Source organism: Salmo salar, chromosome ssa13 (genome assembly GCF_905237065.1).
Source record: "Salmo salar chromosome ssa13, Ssal_v3.1, whole genome shotgun sequence".
NCBI classification, from domain to species: Eukaryota; Metazoa; Chordata; class Actinopteri; order Salmoniformes; family Salmonidae; genus Salmo; species Salmo salar.
In genome coordinates, this window is record NC_059454.1 from 64,614,646 (window position 1) to 64,628,545 (window position 13,900).

The window sequence follows — 13,900 nt, forward strand, 5'->3', positions numbered from 1 at the left end:
AATGCTTATACCAGTCATTTCATTTATTAAGGCGAATGATCAAGAGCTCACTTTAAGGACATAGGTTGCATCTAGCTGCTCTTAGCAGATAATTTAATATTAATTTCTCTACCATAAGCCGCCTCCAACTTTGTTTTAGACAATTTGGCAGCGTTTACAACCAGCCTCACAACCACAGACCACGTGTAACCACGCCAGCCCAGTACTTCCACATCCGGCTTCTTCACTTGTGGGAACATCAGAGACCAGCTACCTGGACAGCTGAAGAAATTGTGGATTTACACAACCAAAGAATTTTTGCACAAACTGTTATAAACTGTCTTTAGGGAATCTTATTGCATCGTCCTCACCAGGGTCTTGACTTGACTGCAGTTCGGCATTGTAACCGACTTCAGTGGGCAAATGCTCACCGCCGATGGCCACTTGCATGCTGGAGAAGTGTGCTCTTCACGGATGAATCCCAGTTTAAACTGTACCGGGCAGATGGCAGAAAGCGTGTGTGGCGTCGTGTGGGCGAGCAGTTTGCTGATGTCAGCGTTGTGAACAGAGTGCCTCATTGTGGCAGAGGGTTTATGGTATGAGTAGGTATAAGCTACGGACAACGAACACAATAACATTTTATCGATGGCAATTTGAATACACAGAAATATCGTGATGAGATCCTGAGGCCCATTGTCGTGCCATTCATCACCTAATGGCTCCATGTCGCAAGAATCTGTACAGCCTGCAAACTCATCAGACATGTCACCCATTGAATGTGTACAAGTGTGTTTCAGTTACCTCCAATATCCAGTAACTTCACACAGCCATTGAAGAGGAGTAGGTAAACATTCCACAGGCCACATTCAACAGCCTGATCAACTCTATGTGAAGGAGATGTGTCACGCTGCATGAGGCAAATGGTGGTCACACCAGATACTGACTGGTTTTCTGATCCACGCATATCTGTATTGCCAGTCATGTGAAATCCATAGATTAGGGCCTAATGAATTCATTCCAATTGACGGATTTCTTTAAATTCTTTTGAAATTGTTGCATGTCACGTTTATATTTTTCTACAGTGTATAATATTCAATAAATATAGTACCTAACATCCGATTTGGACCTAACTTTAGTCTAGCAAATCAAATCAAAAACAAATCACATTTTATTTGTCACATGCGCTGAATACAACAGGTATAGACCTTATCGTGAAATGCTTACTTACAAGCCCTTAACCAACAATGATGTTAAGTAAATAAGAGTTAATACAAATATTAACTAAATGAACTAAAGTAAAAAAATGTAATAATAAGAACGAGGCTATATACAGGGGGTACCGGCACCAAGTCAATGTGCGGGAGTACAGGTTACTTGAGGTAATTGAGGTAATATGTACATGTGGGTTGGGGTAAAGTGACTATGCATAGATAATAGATAATAAACAACGAGTAGCAGCAGTGTAAAAAAAGGGGGGTCAATACAAATGGTCAGCAGATTAGCTGTTCAGCAGTCTTATGGCTTTGAGGTAGAAGCTGTTAAGAAGCCTTTTGGACCTAGACTTGGCGCTCTGGTACCGCTTGCCGTGCAGTAGCAGAGAGAACAGTCTATGACTAGGGTGGCAGTGATGCAGCCAGTCAGGATGCTCTCGATTGTGCAGCTGTATAACATTTTGAGGATCTGAGGACCCATGCCAAATATTTTCAGTCTCCTGAGGGGGAATAGGCATTGTCGTGCCATTCTCACGACTGTCTTGGTGTGTTTGAATCGTGATAGTTTGTTGGTGATGTGGAAACCAAAGAACTTGAAGCTCTCAACCTGCTCCACTACAGCCCCCTTTTCCTGTAGTCCATGATAATTTCCTTTGTATTGATCACGTTGAGGGAGAGGTTGTTGTCCTGGCACCACACTTCCAGGTCTCTGACAACCTCCCTATAGGCTGTCTCGTCGTTGTTGGCGATCAGGCCTACCACCGTTGTGTCGTCGAAAAACTTAATGATGGTGTTGGGGGTCCGGCTTTGCCACTCAGTCATGGATGAACAGGGAGTACAGAAGAGGACTAAGCACTCCCCCATGTTGAAGATCAGCGTGGCAGATATGTTATTGCCTTCCCTTATCACCTGGGAGCGGCCCGTCAGGAAGTCCAGGGTCCAGTTGCAGAGGGAGGTATTTAGTCCCAGGGTCCTAAGCATAGTGATGAGCTTTGAGGGCACTATGGTGTTGAATGCTAAGCTGTATTCAATGAACAGCATTCTCACATAGGTGTTCCTTTTGTCCAGGTGGGAAAAGGCAGTGTTGAGTGCAATAGAGATTGCGTCATCTGGGGATCTGTTGGGGCAGTATGCAAATTGGAGTGGGTCTAGTGTTTCTGGGATGATGGTGTTGATGTGAGCCATGATCAGCCTTTCAAAGCACTTCGTGGCTACAGACGTGAGTGCTAAGGGTCGGTAGTCATTTCGTTAGACAGTCCTTTAGGCAGGTTAACTTGGTGTTCTTGGGCACAGGGACTATGGGGGTCTGCTTGAAACATGTAGGTATTACAGACTCGGCCAGGGACAGGTTGAGAATGTCAGTGAAGACATTTGCCAGTTGGTCAGCGGATGCTTTGAGTACACGTCCTGGTAATCCATCTGGCTCTGCGGCCTTGTGAATGATGACATGTTTAAAGGTCTTACATCGGCCGGAACAGCTGGTGCTCTCATACATCCTTCAATGTTGCTTGCCTCGAAGCGCACATAGGAGTCATTTAGCTCGTCTGGGAGGCTTGTGTCACTGGGCAGCTCGAGGCTGGGCTTCCCTTTGTTGTCAGTAATAGTTTGCAAGCCCTGCCACATCCAACAAGAGTTTTTAGCCGGTGTAGTAGGATTAAATCTTAGTCTTGTATTTACGCTTTGCCTATTTGATGGTTCGTCTGAGGGCATAGCGGGATTTATTATAAGCATCCGGGTTAGAGTCCCGCTCCTTGAAAGCGGCAGCTCTACCCTTTAGCTCAGTGCGGATGTTGCCTGTAATCCATGGCTTCTGGTTGGGGTATGTACATATGGTCACTGTGGGGACAGCATCATCGATGCACTTATTGATGAAGCTTGTATCTGATGTGGTACACTCCTCAAGGCCATCGGATGAGTCCCGGAACATACTCCAGTCTGTGCTAGCAAAACAGTCAGGTAGCTTAGCATCTGCGTCATCCGACCACTTCCTTATTGAGCGAGTCACTGGTACTTCCCGCAGGAATCAGGAGGATAGAATTATGGTCACATTTGTCAAATGGAGAGCGAGGGAGAGCTTTGTACTCATCTCTATGTGTCGAGTAAAGGTGGTCTAGAATTTGTTTCCCCTTTTGTTGCACATGTAACATGCTGTTAGAAATGAGGTAAAACAAATGTAAGTTTTCCTGCATTAATGGCCACTAGGAGTGCCACCTCTGGATGAGCATTTTCTTGTCTGCTTATGGCTTTATACACCTCGTTGAGTGCGGTCTTATTGCCAGCATCTGTTTGTGGTGGTAAATAGACAGTTAAGAAAAATATAGATGAAAATTCTCTTGGGATATAGTGTGGTCTACAGCTTATCATGAGATACTTTACCTCAGGTGAGCAAAACCTTGAGACTTCCTTAATATTTGATTTTGCTCACCAGATGTTATTGACCAATAGTCACAGACCGCCACCCCTTGTCTTACCAGAGGCAGCTGTTGCACGGAACAACCAGCCAACTGGATATTATCCATGTTGTCATTCAGCCACGACTCGGTGAAACATAAGATATTACAGTTTTTAATGTCCCGTTGGTAGAATAGTCTTGAACGGAACTCATCCAGTTTATTCTCCAATCATTGCACGTTGGCCAATAAGACTGATGATAGAGCCAGGTTACCGACTCACTGACTAATTCTCACAAGGCACCCGGACCTGCGTACCCTGTATAGGCGTCTTCTCTTCATGCGACTGACAGGGATTTGGGCCTGGTCAGTTATCTGGAGTAAATCCTTCAGTTCTATATGTCTGACAAGTACTATGGAGCTGCGGCACAGAGTATTGTTTTCTTCATCCTATGTAATGTATTCTCAGGGAATTTGGTTATGTTTTTTTCCCATTCAGAGAAATTACTTATTGAAGTGGTTAGATTTATGTCCCATCTTACATCCTGATATTACCCAGTTCTGACCACTTGATGGTGCTGTTCCTGCTATTAGTTGATTCTGTTAAAGGGATAGTTCACCTAAATTACCAAATTACATATTGGTTTCCTTAACCTGTAAGCAGTTTGTGGATAAGTTATGATAGCAACCCATGCTTTGGTTTTGTTCACCTGGTCACTGTTTCAAATGCTAACATTTAGCATTTGTGTCACAAATCCAATGCAAGTCAATGGTACTTATATTAAAATGTTCGGCACATCAAATCGAAATCATCTATAAGTGACATCATTGAGTACACCAATACTTTTTTATACTTTAGGATGATTTGGACAAGAAGTGTGAAAATGCTAATATACAGTGCCTTCAGAAAGTATTCACACTCCTTGACTTATTATACATTTTGTTGTGTTACAACTTGATTTTAAAATGAATTAAATATATTTTTTTCTCACCCATCTACACACAATACCCCATAATGACAAAGTGAAAAGTTTTTTAGAAATGTTAGTAAATTAATTGAATATGAAATACAGAAATATCTCGATTGGGCATCAAATGACTTGATTTCTGCTAGTGCTAGTAAACGCTCCTTAAAACTGTCCCTTCTGTCACATACAGTTGAAGTCGGAAGTTTACATACACCTTAGCCAAATACATCTAAACTCAGTTTTTCACAATTCCTGACATTTAATTCTAGTAAAAATGCCCTGTTTTAGGTCAGTTAGGATCACCATTTTATTTTAAGAATGTGAAATGTCAGAATAATAGTAGAGAGAATGATTTATTTCAGCTTTTATTTCTTTCATCACACTCCCAGTGGGTCAGAAGTTTACATACACTATGTTAGTATTTGGTAGCATTGTCTTTAAATTGTTTAACTTGGGTCAAACGTTTCAGATAGCCTTCCACAAGCTTCCCACAATAAGTTGGACAAATTTTGGCCCATTCCTCCTGACAGAGCTGGTGTAACTGAGTCAGGTTTGTAGGCCTCCTTGCTCGCAGACGCTTTTTCAGTTCTGCCCACAAACTTTCTATAGCATTGAGGTCAGGGCATTGTGATGGCCACTCCAATACCTTGACTTTGTTGTCCTTAAGCCATTTTGACACAACTTTTGAAGTATGCTTGGGGTCATTGTCCATTTGGAAGACCTATTTGAGACCAAGCTTTAACTTCCTGACTGATGTCTTGAGATGTTGCTTCAATATATGCACATATTTTTCCTTCCTCGTGATGCCATCTATTTTGTGAAATGCACCAGTCCCTCCTGCAGCAAAGCACCCCCACAACATGATGCTGCCACCCCCGTGCTTCATGGTTGGAATGGGGTTCTTCGGCTTGCAAGCCTCCCCCATTTTCCTCCAAACATAACGATGGTCAAACAGTTCTATTTTTGTTTCATCAGACCAGAGGACATTTCTCCAAAAAGTACGATCTTTGTCCCCATGTGCAGTTGCAAACAGTAGTCTGGCTTTTTTTAATGGCGGTTTTGGAGCAGTGGCTTCTTCCTTGCTGAGCGGCCTTTCAGATTATGTCGATATTGGACTCGTTTTACTGTGGATATAGATACTTTTGTACCTGTTTCCTCCAGCATCTTCACAGTGTCCTTTGCTGTTGTTCTGGGATTGATTTGCACTTTTGGCACCAAAGTACGTTCATCTCTAGGAGACAGAACGCGTCTCTTTCCTGAGCGGTATGACGGCTGCGTGGTCCCATGGTGTTTAAACGTGCGTACTATTGTTTGAACGTGGTACCTTCAGGCGTTTGGAAATTGCTTCCAAGGATGAACCAGACTTGTGGAGGTCTACAATTTTTTTCTGAGGTCTTGGCTGATTTATTTTGATTTTCCCATGATGTCAAACAAAGAGGCACTGAGTTTGAAGGTAGGCCTTGAAATACATCCACAAGTACACCTCCAATTGACTCAAATGATGTCAATTAGCCTATCCGAAGCTTCTAAAGCAATGACATCATTTTCTGGAATTTTCCAAGCTGTTTAAAGGCACAGTCAACTTAGTGTATGTAAACTATTGACCCACTGGAATTGTGATACAGTGAATTATAATTGAAATAATCTGTCTGTAAACAATTGTTGAAAAATGACTTGTGTCATGCACAAAGTAGATGTCCTAACTGACTTGCCAAAACTATAGTTTGTTAAGAACTTTGTGGAGTGGTTGAAAAACGAGTTTTAATGCCTCAAACCTAAGTGTATGTAAACGTCCGACTTCAACTGTACATACCTGGATTGTACAACATTTGCCCATTATTCTTTCCAAAATTCAAGTTCTGTCAAATTGGTTGTTGATCATTGTTACAGTAGACAACCATTTTCAGGTATTCAAGTAGTTTTCAGTCAAAACTGCAACTCGGCCTCTCAGGAACATTCATTGTCTTCTTGGTAAGCAACTCTAGTGTAGATTTTGCCTTGTGTTTTAGGGTATTGTCATGCAGAAAGGTGAATTAATCTCCCAGTGTATGGTGGAAAGCAGTCAACCAGGTTTTCCTATAGGAAAATCCTGTATATTAAAACGGCCAATTTGGGTGCAATCAATTAGCTTAGTTTCTCAGAGATCAAATTATATTTCAACAAAATAATGTTGCAGGAATGCTAATCTTACCTTTTCCTAACAGAAACATTTTCAGAACAATCTGAGATGGTGAGTGTCGAAATCCTCTTCCTTGTACCTTTTGAGGTGGAATGACTTTAGGGTTAAGGTTAGTTTTAAAATCAGATTTTAAGAAGAGAAATTGTAGAAATAGGTGGTGTTTAGCAATAATTAGGAATTTGTGGCTGTGGTAACTAGTGACGACCTATGCCATAGTTCCTGAGAAATTTAAGCTGAAAAGAGTGCTAATTCAAAATTGCTAATCATGTGAAATTTATAAAATAGTCACTCAATAAATGGTCTCCCCTACTATGGGTCATATTAGCGGCTATCCCACCTTTTAAAATCCATTACATTAGCTTTGTAAATCACAGGTTAAAACCTTCCACCAGCGGTACACCTGTCGACAACTTCCGGCAAAATTGGAGGGTGCGCAATTCAAATAAATAATCACACAAATTTGTGATATTAACATTTTAGGGTTAGGGGGCAGTATTCGGAAATTCGGATGACTGACGTTCCCAAAGTAAACTGCCTGTTACTCAAGCCCAGAAGCTAGGATATGCATATAATTGGTAGTATTGGATAGAAAACACTCTGCAGTTTCTAAAACTGTTAAAATAATGTCTGTGAGTATAACAGAACTGATATGGCAGGCGAAAACCTGAGGAGAATCCATCCGGAATTTCTTTTTTTTGAGGTCACAGCCCATTAAATGCTTGTTTATGGGAGATTCAAAGGAGTACCTCCCAGATTGCAGTTCCTATGGCTTACCAATTATATGCATATCCTAGCTTCTGGGCCTGAGTAACAGGCAGTTTACTTTGGGCACGTCAGTCAGACAGGAAGTGGAGGAAAATAGACTTTTGCCTGAATTAAAAAACAATGTGATTGCTTATCTTTGACCTTGAAGGGAAAGGATGTCAGAAGTTCTTCTAGTTTAAGTTACAACACAATAAAACGCAATAAGAATTGGAATTAACGCCACCAACTTGAACAGGGTGTAATAACAGCCGAGGTTGATGCTTTTTGCCTACTGTAAACGTTGCACTCAGAAATTACTATATGAAAAGTTGATTTGAACCTTCTGAACAGTTAGTGGGTCAGGCGGTGCCCCACTGTCTGATTAATTTCATGTGATTTCTGATGATAGTTCTCGATTATATCGACTGATAGGTTCTGTATGGGGTATTTGACCAAAATATCACACGAGACAAACATTTTCAGCTGCCCCTTTAAGGGCGGGAGGTTACTGTGGCATCACGGGCACTCAAGCTGCTCGAGTCGTCCTTGACAATGTGCCTGTGAGAGAATCTGACTAGTAGCCATGAACCGATTTTTTTGCTGGCAGTTGAAGCAAATTCAGACATTGAAAAACAACAGCTTGTGGGGAAAAAAATAATGTAAATAGCCAAGAAACACAAGGACAAACTAACACTTAAGTAGACTTGAGTATAATAGACCAACTTTTATGCCTGTGTAAGTGCTTCTAAAAATGAATCTTCAATCACAGTGTGCTTAGTTCCCCAGGCAAGCAGTGTTACTGTGTGTCATGCCAGGTGGGATATACAGTACCACTCAAAAGTTTGGACACACCTACTTATTCAAGGGATTTTCTTTATTTTTACTATTTTCTACATTGTAGAATTATAGTGAAGACATCAAAACTGTGAAATAACATATGGAATCATGAGCAACCAAAAAAGTGTTAAACAAATCAAAATATATTTGAGATTCTTCAAAGTAGCCACCCTTTGCCTTGATGATAGCTTTGCACACTCTTGGCATTCTCTCAACCAGCTTTACCTGGAATGCCTTTCCAACAGTCTTGAAAGAGTTCCCACATATGCTGATCACTTGTTGGTTGCTTTTCCTTCACTTTGCGGTCCAACTCATCCCAAACCATCTCATTTGTGTTGAGGTCGGGTGATTGTGGAGGCCAGGTCATCTGATGCAGCACTCCATCACTCTCCTTCTTGGTCAAATACCTCTTACACAGCCTGGGAGGTGTGTTGGGTCATTTTCCTGTTCAAAACCAAATGATAGTACCACAAAGCGCAAACCAGACGGGATGGCGTATTGTTGCAGAATGCTGTGGTAGCCATGCTGGTTAAATGTGCCTTGAATTCTAAATAAATCACAGACAGTGTCACCAGCAAAGCATACCTCACACCATCACACCTCCTCCTCCATGCTTCACGGTGGGAACCACATGTGGCGATCATCCGTTCACCTACTTTGTGCCTCACAAAGACACGGTGGTTGGAACCAGAAATCTCATATTTGGACTCATCAGACCAAAGGACAGATTTCCACCGGTCTAATGTCCTTTGTCCATGTTTATTGGCCCAAGCAAGTCTCTTATTATTGGTGTCCTTTACTAGTGGTTTCTTTGCAGCAATTTGACCATGAAGGCCTGATTCATGGAATCTCCTCTGAACAGTTGATGTTGAGATGTGTCTGTTACTTGAACTCTCTGGAAGCATTTATTTGGGCTGCAATTTCTGAAGCTGGTAACTCTAATGAACGTATCCTCTGCAGCAGAGGTAACTCTGGGTCTTCCTTTCCTGTGGCTGTCCTCATGAGAGCCAGTTTCATCATAGCGCTTGATGGTTTTTGCGACTGCGCTTGAAGAATCTTTCAAAGTTTTTGAAATTTTTCCGTATTGATTGACCTTCATGTCTTAAAGTAAAGATGGACTGTCGTTTCGTTTCGTTTATTTGAGCTGTTCTTGGCAGAATATGGACATGGTCTTTTACCTAATAGCTATCTTCTGTATACAAACCCTAACATGTCACAACACAACTGATTGGCTGAAACGCCTCAAGAAGGAAAGAAAGTCCACAAATGAACTTTTAACGAGGCACACCTGTTAATTGAAATGCATTCCAGGTGACTACCTCATGAAGCTGGTTGAGAGAATGCCAAAAGTTTGCAAAGCTGTTATCAAGGCAAAGGGTGGCTACTTTGAAGAATCACAAATATTAAATGTATTTTGATTTGTTTAACACTTCTTTGGTTACTACATGATTCCATATGTGTTATTTCATAGTTTTGATATCTTCACTATTATTCTACAATGTAGAATAATAAAAACCCTTGAATGAGTAGGTGTGTCCAAACTTTTGAGTGGTACTGTATATTATAGGAATTGTAATTATTTGTGTGATTAGCTACCAGCTATGAAACAAAACGACAGAAACACTTTGAAAACAGTTACTACAGCATTTATTTTTTTGCTATAAATGTGCTCATACTTGACTTCTCACTCTATTTTTATTTGAAAATGTGAATGAAATGCTTGCACTGTGGAGCCCTGACCATCTGCCAACGTGGCTGGTGAAATATACATCTTACACACCAATGCCAAAATCATAAATGCAGTCAATTTCTACGGGACCGTTTTAGTCATGGTAATTAGGCTTCTCCAAGCTCTGATGGTCATTAGTAGTCTACCAAACTTGCTAACTGCCTGGTACTCGGCACTCTATAGTCCCTCTAGTCTCTCTGACGTCAATGCAAATGTTCTAAAATCTAATCAAACACTTCATGAAAGCCCATGAGCTCGTGTTGGCCACATTTCTATAGGCTATGCAATTGTGTGAGGGAAAAAAAGAGTAATGGCTGGCTTCTATTAAAAAGAGGAGGATTCCATCAGCTTTCTATAGGCTAGGAGTACTATATTTATTTCTCAACTTTCCTAATATTAAGCACATTGCTTCTCTTAGCCTTCCTGGCTGGCAAGAAAATGAACCACGGGAAAAGAGTCCTCCATTCGTGTAACAACTGTCGATGAAGAGAGTGGACCAAGGTGCAGCGGAGTTAGTGTTCATCATAAAAGGTTTTAATTAAAAAACAAGAGAACACTACCAAAATGCACAAAAACGACAGCAAACAGATTTGCAGGCTTGACAACAGCAGTGCAAATACAACTACCCACAACCACAAAGAAAAACACACACCTGTTTATAGGACTCCCAATCAGAGGCAACTAGAAACACCTGCCTCCAATTGAGAGTCCAGCACCCAACCTATACACAACACAAAACCTCTGCCACGTCCTGACCAAAACTAATACAATTACTCCCTCTGCTGGTCAGGACGTGACAATTCTCTTTTTGAGTGCATAGTATTGGTATGTATTTTTGCCCCCTACCCGTTTCAAGACAGGTGCATGATAATGGTCCATTCTTAATACACTGCTCAAAAAAATAAAGGCAACACTTAAACAACACAATGTAACTCCAAGTCAATCACACTTCTGTGAAATCAAACTGTCCACTTAGGAAGCAACACTGATTGACAATACATTTCACATGCTGTTGTGCAAATGGAATAGACAACAGGTGGAAATTATAGGCAATTAGCAAGACACCCCCAATAAAGGAGTGGTTCTGCAGGTGGGGACCACAGACCACTTCTCAGTTCCTATGCTTCCTGGCTGATGTTTTGGTCACTTTTGAATGCTGGCGGTGCTTTCACTCTTGTGGTAGCATGAGACGGAGTCTACAACCCACACAAGTGGCTCAGGTAGCGCAGCTCATCCAGGATGGCACATCAATGCGAGCTGTGGCAAGAAGGTTTGCTGTGTCTGTCAGCGTAGTGTCCAGAGCATGGAGGTGCTACCAGGAGACAGGCGAGTACATCAGGAGACGTGGAGGAGGTCGTAGGAGGGAAACAACCCAGCAGCAGGACCGCTACCTCCGCCTTTGTGCAAGGAGAAGCATGAGGAGCACTGCCAAAGCCCTGCAAAATGACCTCCAGCAGGCCACAAATGTGCATGTGTCTGCTCAAACGGTCAGAAACAGACTCCATGAGGGTGGTATGAGGGCCCGACGTCCACAGGTGGGGGTTGTGCTTACAGCCCAACACCGTGCAGGACATTTGGCATTTGCCAGAGAACACCGAGATTGGCAAATTCGCCACTGGCGCCCTGTGCTCTTCACAGATGAAAGCAGGTTCACACTGAGCACGTGACAGATGTGACAGAGTCTGGAGACGCCGTGGAGAACGTTCTGCTGCCTGCAACATCCTCCAGCATGACCGGTTTGGCGGTGGGTCAGTCATGGTGTGGGGTGGCATTTCTTTGGGGGGCCGCACAGCCCTCCATGTGCTCGCCAGAGGTAGCCTGACTGCCATTAGGTACCGAGATGAGATCCTCAGACCCCTTGTGAGACCATATGCTGGTGCGGTTGGCCCTGGGTTCCTCCTAATGCAAGACAATGCTAGACCTCATGTGGCTGGAGTGTGTCAGCAGTTCCTGCAAGAGGAAGGCATTGATGCTATGGACTGGCCCGCCCGTTCCCCAGACCTGAATCCAATTGAGCACATCTGGGACATCATGTCTCGCTCCATCCACCAACGCCACGTTGCACCACAGACTGTCCAGGAGTTGGCGGATGCTTTAGTCCAGGTCTGGGAGGAGATCCCTCAGGAGACCATCCGCACCTCATCAGGAGCATGCCCAGGCATTGTAGGGAGGTAATACAGGCACGTGGAGGCCACACACACTAATGAGCCTCATTTTGACTTGTTTTAAGGACATTACATCAAAGTTGCATCAGCCTGTAGTGTGGTTTTCCACTTTAATTTTGAGTGTGACTCCAAATCCAGAACTCCATGGGTTGATAAATTGGATTTCCATTGATTATTTTTGTGTGATTTTGTTGTCAGCACATTCAACTATGTAAAGAAAAAAGTATTTAATAAGAATATTTCTTTCATTCAGATCTAGGATTTGTTGTTTAAGTGTTCCCTTTATTTTTTTGAGCAGTATATAATGTCACACATTATTTTGAATATCTAAAGACAAGACTAAATGAACAACAGTCTGATGGGTGACAATATTAACCTATCACTTCGAATTATATATCAAATTATATATTATCACTTGGGCATGATGCCAGCGTAAGGCAATAAACAATGCATAGATGTTTTTGCAACTTTTTCAAATCATAGTGCCACACAAATCATAGGCCTTACATTTTCAAATAAAAATAGAGTATGAAGGGGCGACAGGTAGCCTAGTGGTTAGAGCACTGGACTAGTAACCGAAAGGTTGCAAGATCAAATCCCTGAGCTGACAAGGTAAAAATATGTCATTCTGCCCCAGAACAAGGCAGTTAACCCACTGTTCCTAGGCTGTCATTGAAAATAAGAATTTGTTCTTAACTGACTTGCCTAGTTAAATAAAGGTAAAAAAATGTTTCGATAAGGTTTGTATCACAACTAAAGTGGCCAAATAACTTCTTAAAATGAAGCACATTAATCCGGGTATAGAGCTAAACTTGCATACATACGCAGCATGAGAGTTTCAAGTATGGGGAAGATAATTTACCATAAAAATGCACCTTTATAATAAAAGCATTATCACATTTGCGGTCACTTTTGATAATGGTGTTCTATCACTAATGGAACATTTGCGCTTACAGCCTACTGCCGTGTGGGCATTAGTGTGCTTATAATGTGAAGAAATAGCCTAATAGTTTATCAACATTTTAAGCTAAACGTTCTGATCTGTTGCATCAGCCTCATTGCATAAACATTTTTTTTTTCATGCTAGTGGATGTATTAATTTGGGATCTATCGCATCCCACAACTGTCCCAGACTATGTTTGGAATATTTCTTTCTCACCCAGATAGGTTGACTTTTGTACTATGGGGGATAGTAGATTGACATAGGCTAATGCTTTTGCTGTTGATGGTGTTAGAGTCATGCGTGGCCACCAGTTGTGGGTGAACAGGGAGTACAAGAGGGGACTAAGCACACACCCGAGGGGCCCCCGAGGATCAGCGTGGCGGAGGTCTTGTCCAGGTGGGAGCAGGCAGTGTGAAGTGCAACTGAGATTGCATAATCTGTGGATCTGTTGGGGCGGTATGAGAATTGGGGTGGGTCCAGGGTGTCTGGGATGATGTTGGAGTTCTTGGGAACAGGGACAAAAGTGGTCAGCTTGAAACATGTTAGGAGGAGATTGAAAATGTCTGTGAAGACACTTGCCAGCTGGTCAGCGCATGCTTTGTGAAGGCACCGTGGTATTCCGTCTGCGAGTGTTGGCCTGTTTAAAAGTTTCTCACATAGTCCATGGAGAGTGAGATCACACAGTCATCCGGAACAGGGGCTTTCACGCAAGACTCAGTGTTGTTTTCCTCGAAGTGAGCAGAAAAGACATTTAG